The sequence below is a fragment of the Canis lupus genome, chromosome 13, assembly GCF_011100685.1.
Source record: "Canis lupus familiaris isolate Mischka breed German Shepherd chromosome 13, alternate assembly UU_Cfam_GSD_1.0, whole genome shotgun sequence".
Lineage (NCBI taxonomy): Eukaryota > Metazoa > Chordata > Mammalia > Carnivora > Canidae > Canis > Canis lupus.
This window is the reverse complement of record NC_049234.1, coordinates 11,990,187-12,014,449: the sequence shown is the minus strand read 5'-3', so window position 1 is coordinate 12,014,449 and position 24,263 is coordinate 11,990,187. Positions and strand designations below refer to the sequence as shown.

General features: G+C 32.4%; 1 long non-coding RNA gene across 6 annotated transcripts in view; it reads right to left on the bottom strand.

Annotated features, from left to right (window-relative positions):
- Positions 1-24,263, bottom strand: part of LOC102156107 — a 129,995-nt gene that overhangs the window by 103,305 nt on the left and 2,427 nt on the right. The window contains exon 2 of one of the 6 annotated variants that reach the window (XR_005368555.1): positions 22,783-22,877. The exons of the other annotated variants lie outside the window; for them this stretch is intronic. This is a non-coding gene — a long non-coding RNA (uncharacterized LOC102156107). The remainder of the gene's footprint in view (positions 1-22,782; positions 22,878-24,263) is intronic. 6 annotated transcript variants of the gene reach the window in all.

Here is a 24,263-nt window from a genome sequence, read left to right as displayed (position 1 = left end):
AATGGATATTGATGGATATGAATAGATAAAGAAGATACAGTTGGTAGTTAATAGATTATAGATGATAGATAGATAGGTGATAGATAATAATCATAAAAATCCACAAGAAATATTAAATTTAAAAAAACGAATTCAGCAAGGTTGTGGTATAGAAGATCAATATATAATAATGAGTAGTATTTCTATGCCCTCTCAATAAACAATCTGGACAGAAAATTAAGAAAACAATCTATTAATAGTGGCTAGAGAAAGAGTAAGGCATGTAGCAATAAAAGTAACCACGAAGATCCAAAATATGTATACTGACAACTAGAAGATGCTGCGGAAAGTACTAAAGTATTTGGTTAATTCTTAATAGAAAAATATTTGTGTTCAAAGATACTAGGGTAACAGTACTTCTCAGACCAATCTACAAATTCAATGAAATCGCTATCAAAATCCCAGTGACCATTTTTGCAGAAATGGAAAACTAATTCTGACATTCACATGAAATTGCAAATGACACCAAATAGCAAGAATATCCTTGGGGGAAAAAAACAAAGTTGGAAGGTTCACACTTCCCAATTTCAAAAGCTCTTATAAACCTATCATAATCAAAACAATGTGGTCCCAGCATAATGGTAGATATAATTAGAAAAATAGCATAAAATGAGGGTCTAAAAGTAAACCTTTAGATCTATCATCTGTTAGCTTTCTATAATAGTATGAACACATTCCACGATGGAAAGAATAGTCTCTTCAAAAATCGGTGCTGGGATACCTGGATATCTGCATATAGAAACATGAAATTAAACTTTACCTCACCTCATATATAAAACAACTCAAAATATATCACAGGCCTAAATATAAGGGATAAAAGTATAAAACTAATGGAGAAAACATAGGGACAAATCTTCACGAACATGGACTTGGCAATGGTTTCTTACATGTGATATCAAAAACACAAGCAACAAGTACATGAATAGGATTTTCTAAAAATTAAAAATACATGCGCATCAAATGACAATATCAACAGTAAAAAAATACCACAAATGAAACAAAATGTTTATAAATCACATATCTGATAAAGGTCTAAGATCTAGAATATACATAAAGCTCATGTAATTCAATAACAAAAAGAAAAACTACCCAATTTAAAAAAGAGACCAAGGACTCCTTTCTCCAAAGAATGTAAACAAATGGCCAACAGGACCATGAAAATATAATCAATACAATTGGCTATGTGTAAAGTGCAAATCAAATCACAAGATAACAACTCACAGCTACTAGAATGGCTATAAGTAATACAAGTGTTGATGAAGATGTGAAGAAACTGAAATGCTTGTACATTACTAGTGGAAATGCGAATTGCCAAACATCTAAGAAAGCAGTTTGTCGATTCCATAATAAACTAAACCCAGAAATTCCATTTTTAGATATATGCTCAAGAGGTCTGAAGACAGATGTTCAAACAACAGGTGCACATGAATGTTCATAGCAACACTCACACAATAGTTGTAGCCAGTTCAAGTTTCTATCAACTCATGACTGGATAAAGAAAATGTGCTACAGGGGATCCCTGGGTGGCTCAGCAGTTCAGCGCCTGTCTTTGGCCCGGGGAGTGATCCGGGAGTCCTAGGATCGAGTCCCGGGTCGGGCTCTAGGCATGGAGCCTGCTTCTCCTTACGCCCATGTCTCTGCCTCTCTCTCTCTGTGTCTATCATGAACAAATAAATAAAATCTTAAAAAAAAAAAAGAAAAAAAATGTGCTACATTCATATAATTGAATTCGGTCATAAATGGAAGTTAAGCACTCATACATGCTACACCATGGACAAATCTTGAATATATTGTGATTAATGTAAAAAGCCACACATAAAAGGGCACCTATTGTAGGATTACCTTTATATGATATTTATACAATATAAAATTCAAAAGAAACAGAAAATAGATTAGTGGTTGCCAGATGATAGAGGGAGGGATGGGAATGACTACTTAATGAGTATGGGGTTTCCCTTGGGATTATAAAAATGTAAGGAATTAGAAAATGGTAATGATTGCACACCTTTGAGAATATATTAAATGCTACAGAATTGTACACCTTAATATCAAAATGTTAATTTGTGTGTATTTTACCATATTGAAAAATATATGAATAGGATAAAAGTATATGAATGCATTACCAAAAAAATCATGGATTTCGCATTCTTAAAGATGTATAACACCTAGTAAACATAATTTACAAAGAAACCCAATTCCTTAAAAGAAAATGTTATATGTAATTTAAAAAAAGAATATCACATTATGGTCTGGAAGAAAATAGAAGTATTTTCAATTGAAAATAGAATATATTTTATAAATTTTTCACTGGACCATTATTGTACATATGGTTTAAACATATAGGTGAGTGGATATACACAGTCAATTCAGAGAATAGCATACAACCAGGTTGTTATTTGAATAAATGAAAATTAGTGTATCTCATAAATCCCCAAGTTTAGTGTATTCAAAACCTGAGCTCATTATCTTCTTCCAAGTGATTTCAGCTATTGTATTCTCAGGTTTATTTAATGGAACAACCAGAGATTTCAAAGCAGAAACTCAACATTATCTTCCTTTTATACGTTTATCTGATTTCTACCTATACAATGTCTTGTCATTTTGTGTCTTGACTCTCGTTTTAAGAGCTCTAGGATTAGAACACATAAAGATCTAAGAGATGCATGACCTCATCACCTACATAAGAAAACATTTTTAAGGAATATATTCTAATACTCAATTAGCTACATATTTCACTTGTTTCTCAATGACCTCTGCTCCATAAACACATAAATTGTGGATTTACATATAATAAGTCCCCCGTCATTTTAGGTGTACTTTTTAATTTTTTTTAATTTTTAAGTTTATAAGTGCTTGTGAAATGGCAGGAGAAAAAAAATGATTGCATGAGAAACATTGGTGAACTAGGATTTATTGTAACATCATAAAGATTAAAACAATGCTATAAATATTACAGGCTCTCTTAATAGAATCTGAGCATTAACAAATTAGTAAATGTTTCTCTTTACAAGTCATTTTTAATTTAAAAAGAATTTATAAATGAAAGAGTAACTTATCTTTAGCTGAAAACTTTATAGAGATAATTAAAAGTTTACATAGCTGTACAAAATAAAGCAGACGGATCCTACATGCCTGCCCCTTACACAATCTCCCCCAATGGTAACTTCTTGCAAAACTCCAGTACAACATCACATCAGGAGTTTACTTTTATACAGTATAATAATTCTATTCAGATTTTCAGTCTTATTTATACTGATATGTGTGTAGCTATGTGTATTTAGTTCTACATAATCTTATCACAAGTAGGTTTGTGTATTTACTGCCACAGTAAAATATAGAACTATCCATCACTACAAGGATCCCTTTTGAAAATAACTACTCTTCTTCAAAACAAAGTAACTCTTAATCATTTATTAGATATATTTAACTGTTTGGTGTCAAGTATATATTAAAAGAGATACCACATTACTTAGGAGATTGTATTTGTGTATACATGCAGACATATTCACATAAAAAGGATCCTAAAGAAAGTATCCTCCAAATTATTTATTGTCTTTAAAATAGCTCCAGTATGAGGAATGTAACCAATATCTTGGGAGAAAAATGTGTGAATAATAAATACAGTTGTAACACAAATTATGTACTACTTTCACTTTGATTCTCTGACTGAGAATATCAACTTAAAATGTGATAAAATAAAATTGCCTACTTTTCTCTGAAGCTGGGCTTATGTAATTTCCACATCAATATCTTTCAAGCCTGGTGTTCCTAGGAATAGCTTTCATTAGAATAACACAGTAAAAGCTTGGAGGAAGGCTGAGATGCCATTCAATGTACCTTATGAGCTGGCTTCCATAATTGTTACTCACATATTACAGAAGACAGGATGCAGGTTCATGAAGTGATTGGGAAAAAGTAGATACAAAGAACAAAGAATAAGTCTGTCAAATATATTCATTTTTGGTTTTATTGCTTAATTTACCCTCTTAGAAAAAGATAATGTAGAACACTTTTTAAACCCTCACATAGTTTGAAGGATTGAAAACAAAAATTAACTACTGTAGATTTTTAATGGAACAGTTAACATGCTTAATCAGTGTTATTTTCAATAAATAAGATTATAAAGCGATAGGAGAAGGTTTGTTAGATATTATGCTTTTCATTATAAACTTGTAATTTCCCAAATACATGAAGATGTAAGACAGATTTACTTGCTCAAAATTAAAATAATTATAATACTTGGCATTGTTATGGTTGCTTTCATTTCTATTACTTAAAAACTGCTTTTATGTATATTATATATCTAGGATATAGGTGAATTGATGTTATGATTTTAGTTTTTAAAAACTGAGAAATAATAAAACTATGAAAAGCCGTTCATTTAGTAACAGTGATAGGATATGGATAGGATAGGGTATGATAGGATCAGAAGTTCTGTAACTTAAATATATATTAAATTCTTTAAAAAGTATCTGCCACAGTGCTTTCAAGTGCTTGAAAAAAAAAAACTCCACATCTTTATTAGGAACCAATGAATCATTTTTCTTTTCTTTTAAACATTAAAATTAATTTATATAAATAATATTCACTAAACATCTTTAATTAAGGTTAGCTGAAGTTCTGTAGAGCTTGGCTATCAATGTCTACAGGATTACTCCTCCACTTGGGCTCCTGATAGATGATGGATGGGTTTCAATAGAAATGTCTTGAGAGAACTGCCAAAGAGTGAGCATATATGTCCTGAAAATAAAACTGAGGATGGTGTCCTAATAAATATCAATATTTTTTAAGTGGGCACCAAAGAAGGAGTCTGAGATAGAGAAGTAAACCAGAAGTGTGGGAGGAAAACAAGAACATTATTTTGTCATGGAAAAACTTTGATAAATGTTACTGAAAGGTCAAATGAGATAAGCATTAAATCCATGACTAATGCTTAGCAAGAGGCAGATTATTACAGACTGTGAAAACAGCTGGGTCATATGCACAAGAGTGAGAAATAAATGGTAAAGCATAGAAAGTGTAGATGACTTTAAAATAGAGAAGAGGGATAAGAGAGCAATGAGGGAGGGAGTATTCTAAGGAATTCCATATTTTTTTAATTTGTTTCATTTTATTTGTAGATTCCATTTTGTTTCAAGTAAGAAGGAGCATGCTTATAATACTAAAAGGAAACCAATAAATAGAAATGTTGAAGACACAAAAGAAAAGACCAAAATCTATGATTTAAAAATATCTTAAAATCCTCCTAATGTTTTTCACATTATTCTGTAAAAACATTGTTATGATAGTGATTGCAAGGATTTTCCATTCAGGAACCACCTACAGTGGTTGAACCCACAGTGGTTGAACTCTATATTCTTTATATTGCAAGAGAAAATTCCCTATTTTGTATATTTTTCCCATTTAGTTTAGGCTCAAGTATAATTTTCCTTAAGAAATTTTTCCCAATGTTTGTTTATTTATCCTATTTTAATTTTATATACACATTCTCGGATTTTTTTGAAAGCCTTTATTAGAAATAAAGGAAGCATTTGGGGAGAAAAGCAGAAATCTTATAAATTAAATCAAGGCAATACATCCAGCTAAATTTCATGAATGACACATATATTGTACATCATCAAATACCAATGAGATGTGTTCCACATTGGGGCACCTGGGTGGCTCAGTCGGTTAAGCATTTGACTTTTGGTTTTGGCTCAGGTCATGATTTCACAGTCATGGAATTAAAACCCTCATTGGGCATCACATTCAACACAGAGTCTGCTTCAGATGCTTTCTCTCTCTCTCTCAAAATCTTTAAAAACAGATGTATTCCAAATCAAAGATATAAAAAATCAACAATTTATAATATTAAATAATAATTAGCTTACATGACTTATTTTAAGACTACATATGAACATTAACCAAAGTGAGACCTTATATTTTGCTTATATTATCGAGATACATGATGTTAGGTGGCTTCCATTAATTAATCTAAATATAGAATTTCTTTTTTTTTTTTTTTAATTTTTATTTATTTATGATAGTCACACAGAGAGAGAGAGAGGCAGAGACACAGGCAGAGGGAGGAGCAGGCTCCATGCACCGGGAGCCCAACGTGGGATTCGATCCCGGGTCTCCAGGATCGCGCCCTGGGCCAAACACCGGCGCTAAACCGCTGCGCCACCCAGGGATCCCAATTAATCTAAATATAAACATTAATATTTATATAAGTTTCACTGACTCTTACTAGAGTCAGGAAAGAGGCACATTTTCATTAATCAAACAAAACTAAATTATCTATGAATTGGGATATCCACTACAGAATGAGGACATTAGAGTCAATGAATTCTTAATGACTTGAATGTTTTACATTACCACTTGTTGTATTTCTAAAGCCACTGTCAGATTACAAATACTTTGCATATATTATTTCCCCAGATTGAAGGATTGTGATCTCAATGACCTTCTTCCAAGGATGATTTGACAAGATTGATTTAAAGATCTGTCACACAGAGCTATAAAGCTTTTGTTAAAATGTATTCATGATTATGAATAATTTATTAATATAAGCATTTCAAATCAAAGTAGAGAGTTCACATTTTCTCATTTTAATACTTCACTGTAAAATAAGTAATCAGTAATTACTGGACTACCTATGTCAAAGCTTATTTTATTTTAATTATACCAAGAAAAATCAGTACATTTTAAAAAATGGCATTAGCTAAAGCTGCATAGGCATTAATTATAATAGGGGAACAAATGTAATAATAAGTACGTTTCAATTTCTAGGTTATAATGCTACTCTATTGCTGAATAACAGAATAAAAGAATGCATGAAGAGAATTATTATCAGTTTTATATTTCTTGTAAACACAATTTATTGATGTCAAGATGTGGATCATTTATATTAGATTGGTAAATAGATACAAACATATAATCTATAAAATATCTCAAAATAAATACGTACACATTTATGTTTTATTCTCATGTTGCTTATAGATTTCTGTCAAAACTGAATAATGGAAAACAATTGAGCAAAGGTATTTTCTTTTTTTCTCATATTTATTCCCCCCAAATCCTTTTCCCCCTTTTGGATATTTGCATGATTTATATGCTTTTTATTAGTTTTTCATTTATTTCTTACTGCTCAAATAGTTCAAAGTTGTTTTTTTAACAAAAATTCTTATAAATACAATCATTCTCATTAATTCTCTGATACCACTTTGATAATATATTATGGCAATACATCAGAAGGCTGCTATTGCAATACCATTATATTATTGCAATATATCAAAAAACACAAAATTCTAATGTCATTAATTAATCATAAGTATAATTCCAATCTATCACAATAATGGCTTTTCATTTTTAAGTGTTTTATTAAAATTGAAGCAAAAGAATTAATTCAAAATGTGGACAGATAATACTTGGCTACATACGCTACTGGATTAACAATAAATTATACATTTAACTTTATACCTCAATAAAATGAGTTTTTTGTAGTGGAGTTTGATCGTATATGTTGGGGTGACTGAACTTGCATAAGTTAAGGACTGTGACTCTTCCTTGGATTAATTACCCACCTCATAAATAATACCTACAACCAAAGGAAATATTGAAGGAAGATACTGAAAGCTACTATTGTGCTAATTAAGCTACTTTTGCTATTATGAACTTCTTCTTTTTTTTTTTTTTTTTTTTAACGATTAGAGAGAGAAACAAAGAGGAGAGAGAGAGCTAGATAGCCAGGGGAGGGACAAAGAGAGAGGAAAGGAAAGAATCTCAAGCAGACTCTGCATTGAGTGTGGAACCTGATGCAGGATTGATTTCATGGCCCTGAAATCATGACCTAAGCCAAAATCAAGAGGCTGATGCTTAACCAACACCACCACCCAGGCACTCCAAACTATCTTCATTTTTTGTGCAGTTTTCCTGACACATTGGCAGTAGGAGCAAAACATAAAAGTATGTTGGTATAATTGCATGTATAAACTCAATTTCAACATTCATTTCCTTATATTCTTTATTTGTATGGATGTGATTTAAATTACTAATTTGAAGGATGAGGGCAAGCTGTAAGTTGATAGTGATATAAAGTGTAAAACTGAAATAGAAAATGGATAATTTAATTCCAGCAAACCACACCATGACAGAATTTAACAAATAGTGGCAGTGACTATATTTGTTAGTCACTTATTTTATGTAACGGTTAGGATAAATTTTGACCTTTTCCAAGAGTACCCTGAAACTTTCTGTTAGGGAAATCTAGAGAGATATATACGAATATAAAGGAAAAGGAAGCAGGATAAACAATGTAACCAAATTAAAAATAAAATGTAAGTGATTTCATTTTAGGTTTTAATTTAGTCTATTATGCACGCTAAATTTTTGCAGTACTGACACTTGATAATCCATTCCATCCTATAGTCATGCTCACAAAGCCTCTGGGGTTAGCACATGGCTTGCGTTAGCCAATAGAACAAAAGTTAACATGAGCAAAAGATTAAAACTGTTTAGGCATTGGGTTTATCCTCTCGGATTCTTGAATCTCTTCTGTTACCATGTGAACAAGTCCAGATTGATCTGGTAGAGAATAAAGACATGTAGAGAGGCCTCAGTGGTACCAACCCCTCCAGCCATCACAGTTGAGAATTGAGATGTGAATTAGTCTACCCTAGACCATAGACCTACAACTAATCCAGCCCACCCAGGTGAATCAACCAGTGAATCTACAGGATAAAGAGACAATAAGCTTTTACTAATTTAATCTAGAAGACTTAAAGGGGATTGGTTATGAAGCAAAAAATTCAAGTTGATACTTTGGAAAGAGCTACACTAGACAATGTCTATACACTAATAATAACTTTGAATTATTTGAAAGTTTAAATGCAATGCATGTTTATTTTTTGATAATTTACAGTGATATCAGTCAACCAAATCCATCTGTAAATTCCCTTATAAAATAATTCATGTCGGGCAGCCCTGGTGGCTCAGCGGTTTAGCACCACCTTCAGTCCAGGGCCTGATCTTGGGGACCCGGGATTAAGTCCCACGTCAGACTCCTTGCATAGAGCCTGCTTCTCCCTCTGCCTGTGTCTCTGCCTCTCTCTCTCTCTCTCTCTCTGTGTCTCTCATGAATAAATAAATAAAATCTTTAAAAAAATTATAAAAAATAAAATAACTTATGTCTACAACAGATAAAATATATCATATTTGAAAGGCCTGTTATTGACATTTAAACATGAACAATGTCATTTTCTGCTAGGTAATCATTACAGAAGCAAACACTTAAAGAAAACTATAGCAACATATACTGTAAATGACAAGGATATCATTAAAGTAAAATGGTAAGGGAAGATTAATAAGTTTCATCATAACAGAAAAAAAGCAGGTATGAAGCAACTGATGTACATTCAGATGTTCATTTTAATAAACTAAAAAGTATAGGTAATAGAACATACTACTAAGATCATATATGATAGAACTGGATTTGTGTCTTTAGTGCAAAAAACTATATAGAAGAGTAATATCAAAGAAAATAGGCTTCATGGCTGTACATATCTGCTGGAAAATATAAGATCTAATAAAAGAATTGTACTACAAAGTATTTGGGTATTAAAAAAAATGACAAAAATATCTAAATTACAGGACTCTACTAAATTCTACCCAAGATATTGGCTAAGTACATTTGCTATCTAATTGCAGATGATAAAAATAAAAAATTAAAACAAAGTACAATATTTTAAACTTACAACATTTTACCTTATTTTAATATATTATATATTGAAATATATATTCTGATAGTTATTTAAATGACTTTAAAATAATTTTCTCCATTATGTATATATGGCTACAAATAATATGTTTTATATAACACTGTGCCATATGCTACTTTTGCCTTACAACAGTTATATATATATATATATATATATATATATATATATATATATATATTAAGTATTATGGTCAATATCATCTCAATTTTATACAAAGGAACTGAGATTAAAAAAAGTAAAATGATTAGAATAATGTCAAAACTAAGATCTTCTGATTTGAACAAACATATTTTCCCATGAGTATCAGTGATTTTCCAACATATTATATAAAACTATAGGTTAAGAATATTTTCCTAAATATAGTGTGCATGTGTGTGTGATGGAATATTACTCAGCCATCAAAAAGTTGAAATCTTACCATTTACAATGACATAGATAGAACTGGAGGGTATCTAAGTGAAATAAGTTAATCAGAGAAAGAATTAATATGGTTTCCCCCATATGTGGAATTTAAGAAACAAAACAAGGATCATAGGGGAAGAGAGGGAAAAACAAAATAAGACAAAATCAGAGAAGGAAACAAATCATAAGAGACTCTTAACTAGAGGAAGCAAACTGATAGTCACTGGAGGGGAGGTGGTGGAGATGGGGTAAGTAAGTGATGGGCATTAAAGAGGGCACTTGATGTCATGAGCACTGTGTGTTATATGCAACTGATGAATTACTGGATTCTACATCTGAAACTATTAATACATCATATATTAAGTAGTTTGGTTTAAATTCAATAAATAAAAATAATATTTTTCTACATATAATTCTAAATGTCCAGACTGTTTAATTATACAAAATCATAAGTTAATTAGCATGAATCTCATTATCTTGTTATATATAACAGGAAGAGAATGGAAAATAGAGCATAATTAGAGTCTATCATTGGAGCAATAACATAAATCTTTGTTATATTATTAGATAAAATAAATAAAATAATAAAATAAATCTTTGTTATATTATTATAAAATAAATCTTTGTTATATTATTAGATTTATGAATAGGCAGAGTATGCATTTTGATGTTTTTAGGTTAGTAAGAAATCACCCATAGAAATAGATAACTGTTTAACATCTGTTTAAGAAGATCAGAAAATCCTTCCATAGGAACACCTGGGTGGCTCAGTGGTTGAGCGTCTACCTTTGGCTGAGAGAATGATCCCAGGTTCCTGGAATTGAGTCCCACATCAGGCTCCCTGCATGGAGCCTGCTTCTCCCTCTGCCTATGTCTCTGCTTCCATCTCTTATGAATAAATAAAATCTTTAAAAAAAATCCTTCCATAACTGAAAATTTCGAGCACCATATTGGAGAAACAGGATACAAATTATATTACTTCTTTTTGTAACAGATGAGGAAAACTATATTCTAAGAGCATGATTTTCTCAAACTATCTCAATAGTATGTTACAGAGATATAATATACAATGTTGCTCTCCATGACACTAAATGCTCAGCATATCATGAAGTCAAGGAAAAGTGGAGATCCTGGTCTTTACACCCTTAATAACTGCCTTAATATATATTCTAGGTTTATTTATTCATTGCTATTTTGGTAGTGTTGTCGAGAGAGATATTGACAAGAGGCTGAAATAATTCAATGTGCCATAATTCTAAGGAAACGATTCTATACATTTAAGTTTATATTGTTAATATAGGGATGTGATTTTCACTATAGCTAAAAATATGTGATTTTCACTATAGCTAAAAATAGCAGTAGTTTTGTATCTTTCTTAATGCTTACAGGAATGGGAGATTTGAGATGATGCAAAAAATTATTTATGTGGTCTGAATTTGAAGACGTAATGTGCTAGGATGTTCTGATTTGTTGTGAAAAAGAGAGTCAAAGAGAGGTCTTTTGGGGAAAATGATGGAATGGGAGGATTCTCAGCTCATCTCCTCCCACAGACACAACTAGTTAAGAGCCATATCAGTGTCCAAGGCTTATAAAACCACCTAGAGACTTACAGAACAAATTCTCCACAGCTATATGTAGACAAGAGACCACACTAAAGAGGGTAGGAAGGGTGGTGACATGGTCAGGAGCTATAGGACTACTGGGACTGTCCAGAGGAAGGAAGGACACCATGGGAATGAAGAAGGGAAAGAAACAGACTCTTGGCTTTCAAAACCAGATTGGCTAAATTTTACAAGTTCTTGCAAAGTATAGAGCTTAACATCTGTAATATTAAAAATCAGCAGGCTCCTGAGAGAGCCAGGAGGGTGAGAGGAAACTAAGTTCCCACCCTTAAAGAGATAGCACAACAAACAGCCTCACAGAGATACATTATGTTAGCAGAAAAATACCTAGTGTATACAGGAAGGAATTTATTTACTGACCTCAGAACACATACTGGAGTGACAGGGATCATTGGAAAACCTCTGCAGGAACAAAGTTGCTAATGGGCACCATTTTCCTCTCCTGCCCTGTGGCATAAACATAGGGACACCTGCAGGAATCAGCACTGCACCAACTCTTACTACTAAACTTGATAACATCATGCCCCACCAATGTGTTCTCTTGAGGACATGTCCCCTCTAGTCAGCCCTCAGCTCCAGGACCTCTCATATAGCAGACTCAGGAAACCCTACTAACACTGCATGACTGGAATCTGGAGAAGGAACCAGAATCCAGATCCAGGAGGCACAGAGATCCCCCAGGAAAATAAACCCAAGGAAGTCCACACTAAGACACATAGTAATTAAAATGGCAAAAAGTTATATTAAAATGGTACCTGGGTGGCTCAGTCAGTTAAGCATTTAACTCTTGATTTTGGCTCAGGTCATGAACTCAGGGTTATGAGATCAAGCCCCATGTCAGGTCGGGCATGGATGCTGCTCAAGATTCTTTCTCTCTGCCCTTTGTCCCTCCAAAAAAACACCTAACTAAAATGGCAAAAAGTAGTGATAAAGGGATAATTTTTAAAAGTAGCAAAAGAAAAGAAGTTACATAAAGGGAAATCCTTTAAGGCTATCAGCAGATTTTTCAGAACAAATTTTGTAGGCCAAAAGAGAGTGACATGATATATTCAAAGTGCCAAAAGAAAGAAAGAAAAAACTGCAGCCACAAATACTCTATCCTGCAAGACTGTCATTCAGAATAGGAGAGGTAAAGATATTGCCAGATAAACAAGAGTTAAAGGAATTCAAAACCTTTAAACCAGCCCTACAAGAAATATTAAAGGGAATACTTTGAGTGGAAAGACTGTAAGCAGGAGTAAGAAAAGTAGGAAGCACAAAAGCAGTAAAATTATTATTATTTTTTTAAAAGCAGTAAAATTAAATCTATAAAAATCAGTCAAGGGATTCATAAAATAAAAGGATATTAAGCATGACAACATGTTCCTAAAACATGGAGACAGAAGAGTAAAGACTGGGTCAAAATTAAGCAACCATCAACTTAACAAATAATGACTATATGCATAAAATGCTATTATAAACCTAGTGGTAACCACAAATCAAAAACCAGTCATAGATATGCAAAAAATAAAGAAAAAGGAATTCAAGTATATGACTAAAGAAAGCCAATAAACCATGAGAGAATAGAGCAAGAAAAGAAAGGAATGGAGAACTCCAAAAACAACCATAAAACAATATGTAATTAATTACATAAGCAATTAAATTGCAAAGAGTACATACCTATCAATAATTACTTTAATGTAAGTGGAGTAAACCCTCAAATCAAAAGACTTGGGGCAGAAGATGAAAAAGCAAGACCCATCTATATGCTGCCTATAAGAAATCCATTACAGGCCTAAAGCCACTTTAGATTTAAAGTGAAGAGATAGAAAAGCATTTATCATGCAAATGGAAGTGAAAAGAAAGCCAAGGTAGGAACACTTACACCAGACAAAATAGACTTTAAAACAAATATGGTAAAAAAAAAAAAAAAAAAAGACAAAGTAGGAAATTACATAATCATAAAGGGAACAATCCAACAAGATATTACAATTGTAAATATTCATACATCCAACATGGGAGTACCCAAATAAATAAAGCAGCAACAAAATGAAGAAAGTAACTGATAGTCATACAATAATAATAGGGACTTTAACACCCCCACTTACATCAATGGATAGATCATTCAAACAGAAATTAACATGGAAACAGTGGCTTTGAATAACACACTGGACCAGATGGATTTAACAGATATGTCCTGAACAGAGCAGCCCGGGTGGCTCAGCGGTTTAGCACTTGCCTTTAGATATGTCCTGAACATTCCATTCTAAAACAGCAGAATACACATTCTTCTCAAGTGCACATGGAACATCCTCCAGATTACATCATATCAGGTCACAAAACAAGTCTCATTGAATTAAAAAAAATACCAAAATCATACCATCCATCTTTTCTGACTATAGTGCTATGAAGTAGATCAACCAAAAGAAAACAATCTGGAAAGAACACAAATACATGTATATTAAATAAAATCCTACTAAACAATGAATTGGTATCAAAAGATATAAAAAATACATGGAGATAAATGAAAAAGGAAAAAACAAAAACAAAGATCTAAAATCTTTGATATGCAACAAGCTATTCTGATAGGAGAGTTTATAGCAGTATAGGCCTACCTCAAGAAGCAAGAAAAATCTCAATTAAACAACCTAACCTTACAGCTAAAGGAGCTAGAAAAAGAAGAATAAACAAAACCCCAAATGAGTAGAGGGAAGGAAATAATAAATATTACAACAGGAAAAAAAGTAAAAATTAATACAAAACAAAACAAAAATCCCCCAATAGAATAGATGTGTAAAACCAGAAGCTGGTTCTTTGAAAATACCAACAAAATTGATAAACCTGTAGCTAGACTCATCAAAAAAAAAAAAAAATCAAGAGAGAGAGAGAAGAGGGACTCAAATAAACAAAATTAAAAATGAAAAAGGAGAAATAAGGGATGTGTGGGTGGCTCAGTGGTTGATCATCTTCTGCCTTTGCCTCAGGTCATGATCCTGGAGGCCCAGGATCGAGTCCCAAATCAGGCTCACCACACTCTGCCTATGTCTCTGCCTCTCTCTCTGTGTCTCTCATGAATAAATAAATAAAATATTTTTTTAAAAAAGAGGTGAAATAACAACTGACACCACAGAAATGCAAAGGATTTTAAAAGAATATTATGAAAAATTATATGCCAATACTTTGGACAACCCAGAAGAAAAGGATAAATTTCTAGAAATATATAAACTACCCAAACTCAGGAAGAAATAGAAAATTAGAACAGACTGATTACCAGCAATAAGATTGAATCAGAAATAAAAAACTTCCCAATAACAAAAGTCTAGAACCAGATGACTCCATAGATGGTTCTACCAATCATTTAAAGAAAGTTAATTTATTCTTCCTAAAAAATTCCAAAAATAGAAAAAGGAAAACTTCCAAATTCATCCTATGAGGTCTGCATCATCCTGATACCAAAAATAAATAAAAAGAGAATGATAGATTAATATCTCTGATGAACAGAAATACAACAATTTTCAAACTAAATCAAACAATACTTTTAAAAAATCATTCACAACAGTCAAGTGGGACTTATTCCTGGGATGCAGGCGTAGTTTCATATATGCCAATCAATCAATGTGATACATCACATCAACAAAAGAAAGACTAAAAACCATAATATAATCATTTCAATAGATGCAGTAAGAGCATTTGACAAAGTATAATATCCATCCATGATAAAAACCGTCAAAGAAATAGGTTTAGAGGGAACATACCTCGACACAGTAAGGGCCATCTATGAGAAACTCATAGCTAACATCGTATTCAATGATGAAAAATTGAGAGCTTTTCCCTTTAGATCACGAATAACACAAAAATGTCTACTCTCACCACTTTTATTCAATGTAGTACTAGAAGTCCTATCCACAGCAATCATACAAGAAAAAAAAAAGACTAAAAGACACCTATTGGTAAGGAAGAAGTAAACTTTCCATTATTTGCAGATGACACACTAACATATATAGAAAATCCTAAAGACCACCAAAAACTATTGGAAATGATGAATGAATTCACCAAAATTGCAAGGTACAAAATCAATATATAGAAGTATGTTGTATTTCTACACAGTAATATTGACGTAAAAAGAAATTAAGAAAACAATCCCATTTACAATTCCACCCAAAGTAATGAAATGCCTTAGCAATAAACTTAACCAAGGAGTTAAAAGACCTGTACTCTGAAAAATATAAAACACTGTTGAAAGAAATTAAGGCAACACAAAGAGATTCCATGCTCATAAAATGAAAGAAAAAATACTGTTAAAATGTCTGTACTACCTAAAGCAATCTACAGATTTAATGCAATCCTTATCAAAATTACAACAGCATTCTTCACTAAACTAAAATAAACCTAAAATTTATATAGAACCACAGAAGACCTAAATAGCCAAAGCAATGTTGAAAAAGAAAAACAAAATTGGAAATATCAAAATGTGAGATTTCAAGCTATAATGCAAAGCTGTAGTAATCAAAACAGTAGGATACTGGCACAAACAGGCACACAGACCAATGGAAAAGGATAGAAAGCACAAAAGAAAAAATAAAATGATTATATGTTCAACTAATCTTCAATGAAGGAGACAAGAATATGCAATGGGAAAAAGATAGTCTCTTCAACAAATGGTGTTGAGAAAACTGCACAGCTACATGCAGAAGAATGAAACTAGGTCACTTTCTTATATCATAAATATATATATATAAATAAACTTAAAGTAGATTAAAGACCTGAATTTGAGACCTGAAACCATTAAAATCCTAGAAGGGGACACAGGCAGTGATCTCTCTGACATTTGCATGATAATATTTTTCTAGATTTTTCTCCTGAGGCAAGGGAAACAAAAATAAATTAGTGGGACTACATCAAAATAAAAAGCTCTTGCACAGCAAAGAAAATGATCAACAAAACTAAAAGACAACCTATTAACTGGGCAAAGATTTTTGAAAATGATATATCTGATAAAGGATTAGTATCCAAAATATATAAAGCACTTATATGACTCAACACCAAGATAAACAAATAGTCCAATTAAAAAATGGGCAGAGGTTGATGAGCACTGGGTGTTATACTATATGTTGGCAAATCAAACTCCAATAAAAAAAAATATACATATAAAAATCACTATACAAATGTAAGACAACAGAAAAAAAAAATGGGCAGAAGGAATGCTTGGGTGGCTCAGTGGTTATGTGACTGCCTTTGGCCCAGGGTGTGATCCTAGAGTCCCAGGATCAAGTCCCACATCGGGCTCCCTGCGTGGAGCCTGCTTCTCCCTCTGCCTATGTTTCTGCCTTTCTCTCTCTCTCTCTCTCTCTCTCTCTCATTCTCTCTCTCTCTCTGTCTCTCATGAATAAATAAAATCTTAAAATTAAAAAAAAATGGGCAGAAGACATGAACAGACTCATCTCCAAAGAAGACGTAAAAATGACCAACAAAAACACGAAAAGAAATTCAGCATCACTGATCATCAGGGAAATGCAATTCAAAACCACAATGAGATATCACCTCAGAACTGTCAGAATGGGTAAAATAAAAAACAGAAGAAACAAGAAATGGTGGGGATGTGGAGAAAAAGGAATCTTCATGCACTCTTGGCCACAGGTACAACCCCTGTGGAAAACAGTGTAGAGTTTCCTCAAGAAATTAAAAATATAACCACCATATGATACAGTAATTCCACTACTGTGTATCTACCCAAAGAATATGAAAATATTAACTTGAAAAGATACATGCACCAGTATGTTTATTGCAGTCTTCCTTAGAATTCCAAAATTATGAAAATAGCCCAGGTGTCCATCCATTGATGATTGTATAAAAATGTGGTGTACACACACACACACACACACACACACACACACACACACTGGAGTATTACTCAGCCATAAAAAGAATGAAATTTTGCCCATTTGCAACAACATGGATGAATCTAGAGAATATAATTCTAAGTAAAATAAGTCAGAGAAAGTAATACCATGTATTCTACTCACATGTGGAATGTAAGAAACATAAAAAATGAACAAGGAGAAAAGAAATTTTTGTTTATAAAAGAGAAGACTCAACCAATAGAATAAATTGGTGGTCACCCAGAAGGGGTGGGTTAAATATTTGAAGGGAATTAAGAATACACTTATCACAATGAGCACTGAGTAAATTATAAAATTACTGAATCACTGTATTGTACATCTGAAACGAATATAACGTTGTATGCTAACTATATTGGAATCAAAATAAAGAAAAAAGGAAAATCAGGATGTGAATGTGCGTAATGATATACATCTGTGTACAGTGTGTATATACTCTTGTTATTTATTTATTTATTTATTTATTTATTTATTTATTTATTTATTTATTATTTTTCATGAGAAACACACAGAGAGAGGCAGAGACATAAAGGGAGAAGCAGGCTCCTTGCAGGGATCCCTATGCAGGACTCAATCTCAGGACACTGGGATTATGACCCAAGCTGAAGGCAGATGCTCAACCACCGAGCCACCCAGGCGTCCCTACATTCTGTTGTTACTGATCTGCTGGCCTCAAGAAGTGTGTAGCACAATGTAGTACTATGGCAATGTGCTGTGCTAATAAACAGTGGACTTTGTGGACAGGACTTATCCATAAGCAGGTAGGATTAAATTAACAGGTAGAAGAAAGAATAGAGCGTTATTTGAATGGACATATTAGATCCAAAGTTTTGCTTGACTTTTTTTGGGGGCATTTTTATTGGACTTCAATTTGCCAGCATATATTATAATACCCAGTGCTCATCCCATCAAGTGCACCCTCAGTGCCCGTCACCGAGTCACCCCATTCCCCCCCCACCTCCCTTTCACTACCCCTTGTTCGTTTCCCAGGGTTAGGGGTCTCTCATGTTTTGTCACCTCTCTGATTTTTTCCCACTAATTTTCTCTCTTCTGCCCTTTAATCGCTTTCACTATTTTTTATATTTCCCATATGAGTAAAACCATATAATGATTGTACTCCGATTGACTTACTTCACTCAGCATAATACCCTCCAGTTCCATCCATGTTGAAGCAAATTGTGGGTATTCCTCCTTTCTAATGGCTGAGTAACATTCCATTGTATATATAGACCACATCTTCTTTATCCATTCATCTTTTGATGGACACCGAGGCTCCTCCCATAGTTTGGCTATTGTGGACATTGCTGCTAGAAACATCGGGGTGCAGGTGTCCCCGCATTTCATTGCATCTGAATCTTTGGGATAAATCCCCAACAGTGCAATTGCTGGGTCGTAGGGCAGGTCTATTTTTAACTCTTTGAGGAACCTCCACACAGTTTTCCAGAGTGGCTGCACCAGTTCACACTCTCACCAACCGTGCAAGAGGGTTTTCTCCACATCCTCCCCAATATTTGTTGTTTCCTTGCTTGACTTTTAAATACAATTCCTATTATTATATAAGGGTCTAGACACCAGATAACTCCATTGACCAAGTATGTTCTTACACACTTTCAGACATACATACATACATACCAAATAAAGAAAAAATGTTACCCACATAATTTTAATTTATGTCCGTTTATGCATTTCCTATTATAACCAGAGGCCAAGGTCATCCCTAGTTCTTTTTGCATTCAATGTCAATGTTTTCTCCGTTGTGTCTCAGTTTTATATTGTTTTTACAAGTTACTTCTAAGTTTCTTTAATTTTCTAGAATTTTAGGATTATATTGAAACTTCTACATGAATAAACTAATTTATGTACATAATAAACAATGTCAAGTCTTTTGAATAAATAATTCTACAGCAGTTAAAACCATTTATCAACTAAGAAAGCTAATGTGATAAATAGAAGTATAAACAGCAGTTCATCATTTGTAAGCATATTCCATGAACCTGAAATGAATAGAATTCTGTTGAGAAATTTAAAAATTAAAGGATGGCTATTTCTATGAAAGATTATCTGCTTAAATGAATTGTACATTCAATCACAAAGTCAATGTTACATTCTGAGTTATAACTGATATTTTTCATGACATCTATTCTATTCCCTTGAGTAAAGGAAAAATAAGCTGAAAAAGCAACAAGAAAAAAAGAAGGAAATCTGATCAGATCACATTAGTAACTTTCCATCAGGTTGCCACTTTTCTTAGTAATTTTGTTGGTGTTGGAGGCTACTATTATTAGTGTATTATTGTTTGCCTGTTATTATGATGGATATGTTTAATCATATTAGAAGAGTTTACATCACATTAAGAATGACGAATATTAATGTTATAATAAGTACACTTTAAATATTAAAGCACTTCCATAATGATTAATTATGTTATTTTGAAATTCATTCTTCTGAGTTATAGTCAGATATTGTAAAGTTCTTTTTTTCTAATTACACACAGTCAACTACTTGCAAGGTTATTTTGAAACCATACTTATATTTTATTTCCTAGTAGAGTCTTCCTAAATGTTACATGTACTTAGGATCATAGAATTATCCTATCATGAACAATGAAATATTTTTATCTCTGTCTAGGCATCAAAAAATACTACTGAATCAGTAAGTTTTCTTTAGTCCAGGAAAATACAAAAGTGAACATGCTCTATTTTATATGCTCATTAAGAAATCTGTAAAATATATATGTTGAAATGCCATATATTATGTAGATACATTGAGGTAGTGTTGAGATATCTCATACGTAGATATCTTGAAGTATACATTCTGAGTGTTAAAGCACTCTTTATGATAAAAAATTCAAATGACAAAACGAAAAAGAATCAGCAATATAGGTCTCTTGAGTCAAAAAAAGGACCTCTTAATCAAACTTCAAAGGCAAATATTAGAAACTTCAAGAATAAAGTATTTATGTCATATGTTTTCTTATCTTTACATTTATGATATGCTACAAGGAATTAGTTTAGTTCTATATTTAGTGTTTACCTTGGTTTTCCTTGCAGTAGATCATAGTTACAGCATATTTAATATTAATGATTTTTACTAATCTAGTATTCCACTAAAGTTTCATAGCATACAATAAATTTTGTTTTTGCTGAAGCAAAGAATTCAATTCACTTGCTCAGAAATTGGCAAAACAGTTTGTCATGTAGTGATTGAGCCTACCAAACTACTCAACATATGCACTGCAGTGAGGCTTTGTTAGTCTGCTACATTTCCAGCAACTTAAGGAAGTCATAAACATGTTTGTTTCAAAAATAAAATTACCCTGAAATCAACCACTTGTTTGGTTGATGACTCTGGTAATAAAATGAAGAGGCCCAGTGTAAATAACTCTTAGCCTTTAGACTAAGGGTGGGATAAATGAAACAGTGACTGTATGATTTAGTAATTGCATCAATATGTGTTGTGAATAAGTAAGTGTATGCCTTCATAGAATTTTTTAAAAGGAATTATGAAATTATTACACTCAGTATTCCTGTCAATGCCTAAATCCCTCACTCAGTAAGAGCAGCATTTGAAGAAAAATTGAGTTAATAAGAGTTAAACACATTTGTAGGTAAAGAAAATTCTCAGGAGATTCTTTGTTCTTGAGAGAATCTTTCTATAAACTAATAGATTGTGGGGGGAACTAATGTGGTCAACAGTCTAAACTTCAAAAGGAATCTGTATTGGTATAAATATTTTAAAAAGTCATCTCTTTATAACTGTATATTAACAGGAAAGGAAATTGTCCAAATTACTATAAAATAGTGTTCTCACACTGAAGAACCATATAAAAAGAATAGATTTTAGTCTAATTTTAAGAGAAAATGCCTTCATAAACCTATCAACCCTGGGAGAAAAGAATGTGTCAAGTTTAAGAAAAAGGATCGTCATCTATATCAATGTGAGGTCAGATATTAGAATTTATGATTATGCTATGCTTGCCCTATCATTATGAATTATATACATGAGCTCCAAAAGTAAAAATGTCTTTTCATATAGGTCCAGTAAAAATAAAAAATTTCTGCTTCTAATGCACTTTTGAGATTGATTTTATATATACTGGAAATAGAGAAATATGTTTCTTCATAGGCATTTAGGTAAGGGTATTCATCACTGATGATTTATTATACTAGTCACAAAAGTGGCCACTGTAATAATGATTATCAAGTAAATGTTACTTATGTATACTAATTCCATGGAATTCAGCTCCATTGACACAAAATTTAAGGTACATTTGAATTTAAACAGGTGGTGCTTGGCAAAAATTGCATGAAATGGCTGAAAGAGATATGAAAAAGATGACTGGTGAGTTTACAATAAAAAAGGAAAGAGAAGAATTATTTTTAAAAAATTTCCATGGAGACCATACTGAAATTTAAGGAGGCTAAATTTTTATAAAAATAATAAAAGTAATATTAACTGATATTTGTTGGTTTTGTACTATGTGCTGGATGTTAGGCATTTAATATGAAGTATCTCAGTGAGTTCTCACTTATGCATAAAATTAGTCTTAAATTGTCAAAACTTTTTTTAAAAGATTGTGTTAGGTAGAACTTGGCATCTTTTATTGGTATGTACTTTATGTTTACATTCAAGTTTTCATGTTTATGTTGCTTAGTTTGAAGTAAATGAATAAACACTTGGAAGTGTATATGTATATAAAGTATGTAATTTAAAATATTTAAAACATTTAAAACAAATCTTTTAAGTTATAAGCAAAAAAATCGCTAGTAAAATATGCCCTTATTTTTTTTGTTTTAGTTTTCTTTTTTCCTCCTAAGAATCTCAAATCTCAAGAGATTCTGAGAATATTATTTCATTAATCTGTGAAATTTTTTGGTGACCTTGGTGACAAATGTTTTAGTCCCCATTTCACAGATGAAGAAACTTGGATAGAGAAAGGTTAATTTGTTTGTGTAGTTGACACATCATGTCAAGTGCTATGTTCTTAGAAGAATGTAGGGTTCTTGCCTTTTTGGCTACTATAGTATATACTATATCATTTTTGTATCATTGAGAGACAAAGTAACTCAGGATAAAATAAATTACCTCATAATCTCTTGGCTTCAACCACATTTTACGCCTGTGGCTACATCCCCCAATATAATCTATTGCTGATTCTAATATTCTTTTATCCCACTCATCTGTGAAAACACACAACAGAAGGAAGAAATAAAGAAACTATATATATATATGCTTAAGGACTTTAGTTATTTTCTTACTTTCTTGAAAGGGATGAGTCAAAAAGAAGAGGTTAGGGATACAAAAATAATTATCTGTCTTGAGAAAAAAGAGTAAAAAATTGAATAATATTAATTCTATTTTGTTTGGAAACAAGACTGGCTGATCCCCAGTGGATAAAATAAAGTATATCGAGTATATCTGCTTCTTTGCAGCCTGACTATGCAGAGATCTATATAAACAAAAATATTATTTTATATACCTAAACTACTTGGTAATAATAGTTTTTTATTTATTTTTTTGAAATTTATTTATTCATGAGAGACACAGAGACAGAGAGGTAGAGACACAGGCAGAGGGAGAAGCATGCTCCTCGCACGCAGCCCAATGTAGGACTTGATCCCAGATCTCCTGCACTGAGCAGAAGGCAGACGCTCAACCCCTAAGCCACCCAGGCATCCCTTTAATAATGTTTTTAAAAATTAAATTAAATTTTCAAAAATTTTCAAAACATTTTCTACATCTCTGACAAAGTAGCATAAAAGGAAATTTCACTGCTGTCAAATATGATCAGTGTAAACATATTAAAATATGCTTTTCCATCTGGAAAATCTAAAACAAAGTTTATAAAACTTGTCATAAACTATATTATCAATCCATTATCTAATGGACACCTTAAACAAAAGCATCAAAAATTTCATTTCTAAAGTAATTATTATTTTTCCTGATTGGCAAAAGTTTTCATCTTATATTAAAAGAAGTCAGGTTGCATAAACTTCCCTCAGGAATCTAACTGGGGAATCAGGGCTACATGTCAGTTAAGAAATTCACATGTAACTTACTTAAGTCTTGTTTTCCACATTTTTGTTTAATAGAACTGGAGATAGAATGGGTTCTGGCTATCAGATACACTACCTTTAGAACAGCTGCAGTGTTGGAGTGGAAGAGAGTTAGCCAACAAGGCTCGACTTGTATATCGATTCATAGGTCTAAGGCCAGAGGAAGATGGGGAAGATGAAAGTTGCTAACACATAGTGATCATTGGCAAAGACAAGGTCTCCAGTTCTCCACTATTACCAAGGCCCTCTAGATGTTTTGCACATATTCACTTGTGCATCACCATAAAAAAAGATATGTCTGAGCAGGGGGAGGGATGAATAGGCAAAGCACAGAGGATTTTAGATGACTGAAAATACTCTGTATGGTACTTTAATGGCAGATAGATGCTATTATATATTTGTCCAAATAGAATATATCACACCAGAAGTGAAATGCAGCACAAACTACAGACTTTGGGTGATTATGATGTGTCCATGTAGGTTCATCAGTTGTATCAAATGTATCACTCT